This window comes from Arachis ipaensis, chromosome B5 (assembly GCF_059453495.1).
Source record: "Arachis ipaensis isolate K30076 ecotype BB chromosome B5, ASM5945349v1, whole genome shotgun sequence".
Taxonomy (NCBI): Eukaryota; Viridiplantae; Streptophyta; class Magnoliopsida; order Fabales; family Fabaceae; genus Arachis; species Arachis ipaensis.
The window spans coordinates 146989436-146991963 of NC_142440.1; positions in this window are offsets into that span (position 1 = coordinate 146989436).

Below are 2528 nucleotides of genomic sequence, written 5' to 3' on the forward strand. Positions count from 1 at the left end.
TTAGATGAGTTGGACAAAGGAAAATTCTAAAACCGAAATTGCTTGAATTCAAATATCATTATTCTATTATTTAATCTTGTTCAATTCATAGTTCCATAAATAGCATTTTCAAAACAATAGATAATTGGATGATAGGAGCTTGTCAATTCATATATGGAAAAGAGTTTATATTTATAAATCAAATACGCAAAGCACGAGCAAACAAACATTCTCATGATTGGCAACTAATAGAGATTGAGAGTTATGGATGGAATTTAATTTGTACCAGTCTTATTCTTATGTATGCTACATCAAAGTCTAAACACACATCGCTTCTTAACATCATTTTCCAATTTTCTTTTTCTTAATACACATTTTCTTTTTCCTAAACATCCCTTTCAATTTATTTGCTAACAAGATTTTCAAATAACAAAAATCTTGAAAAATCATTCACAAAAAAAAAAAAAAAAAATTGAGCTTCAGTCCTTCTTAGTATCTCCTAAAATATTTTTTAGTAGGCGATTCGTAAATATCGTTAAAAATATTTATTGAGCTTTGAAAATTTTTGCAATTTGGGTAATTAATAGTGTTAAATATATGTACACTTTCAATGTTGAAGAATAAATAAATAAATAATTATTTTATTTTTTAACATTTTTCGATTAACAATCCAACAATTACTTATTAAAATAAATTAGAATTTGTAATTTAACCATAAAAAGTAAAACATATCAGTTTTTTTAAATATCTTATCCCAAAGAGACAAAGACTAATCTCTTTCACATTTTTCTCAGTAAAAAACCAGCTTAAATTTTATTTTGATTAAAAATTAGCTAGGTTGTCTATCGGGGAAAATTAAAAAAAAAAAACAACTATATTATATATACATAAATACATATTAAAAATTGTAAAATAAATAAATATATTATAATTAATTTGGTCGTTATTTTTAATAGGTACATAATATATATATATTTGAAAAAAAAAAGTAGGAACCGAGAATTCAGTATTAATATTTAAGAGAAAAGAGAAGCAAAAGAAAGTAGATAGCTACTATTGCTACTGGGTATAACTGAATTGTGAGTGTTGTGACTTTCTCGTGGATCCATTAATTGCGGCATAATTTTCTACATCACACAAAGTAACTACTAATTAACTAACATAAATTGTCATTTTCTACTTCCTCTTCTAATTCATCTATCTATCTATCTAAGTTTCTTAAATCTATACACTGACATAAATTGTCATATTCCATTATTCATTAGGTGTGAGTAGTTACTAGTGTTTTCAATTATTGAACTAGCAGAAAATAGAAACTGTAAAAATAAATTGGTTACTCAAATAATCCGCAGCTCCTTACCATAATATAACTGATAATAATGTGTATGTGTGTCTTTGTCACTCTGTCAGCATTGCCACCATTGCCATTACATTCATTTTTTGGATCCATCAAAATTCACTATGATAATTAGGTGTGTATATGCATATCTATTAATGAATTTTACCTACATACTTTAATTGAGGAGATTAATCTTCTTTTCTTTGCTTGCCATTATTCATAATTTGGATGGATATTTTTAGGAAAATGGTCCTTTATTGTTATAACTTATTCCGGTTAGGTTTGGTTTAGTAAAATTTTTATTTTTTAAAAATTAACTTTTTAAAGTTACAGTATCTGTATTTGATAAAATTAAATTAAAAATAACTTTTAATAAATATATGCATTATAATTATGTTTAGCAAAATAACTTTTAAAAATAAAAAAAAATCATAATAGACATATATATAATAAAGGATAATTATCTTTTTTGGTGTTAATAATAATTAATAAGGATAATTTTGAATATTTATTATTATTTTAGATTATATTAAATTTTTTAATTTTGATAAGTACAAGTCAAAATTTTTTTTTAAGTGTTTTCAAAAATACTATTAATTTTTAAAAGTTACAAATATAAACACATAAACTTTTAATTTACCAAATATAAAATGAAGTATTTGTACTTTTGAAAAAAACAAAATTTTTTTTTAAATTTTACCAAATCAAGCCTTAGATTATAACCAACCAAATTTAATTTATTTGTGAAAGATTTTATATCATGATATGCTGTGGTATCTGATAAAATAGTGGTGGTAAATCTAAATCCAATAGTTAGTTAACTTTTGCTAAGTGCATTGTACTCCATAATATTTTAATTGATAAATTTTTATTAATTTTGTTTTATTAAAGTTCTTAATATATTAAAAAAGTTATAAATTTATTACTTTCAAAAAATCTTTAACACTCCTTAACAAAAGTCTTTGATAAATATATATAATTCCATGTGCACTTTTTATTAGGTATTTAATAATAATGGATTTAAAATGCTTAAGTAATAATATGCTGTTTAAAATTTACAAGATAAACTTTGAAACATTTTACATATTTATTATTTTAAAAAAAATTCTTAAGATAATCATTAACTTATAACAAGTTCAATAAACAGATGAAGGAAGCTTTTCTTTTGTTTTCCTTTTTTTCTTTATTTAAAGGGCTAAGTTCATTTTAT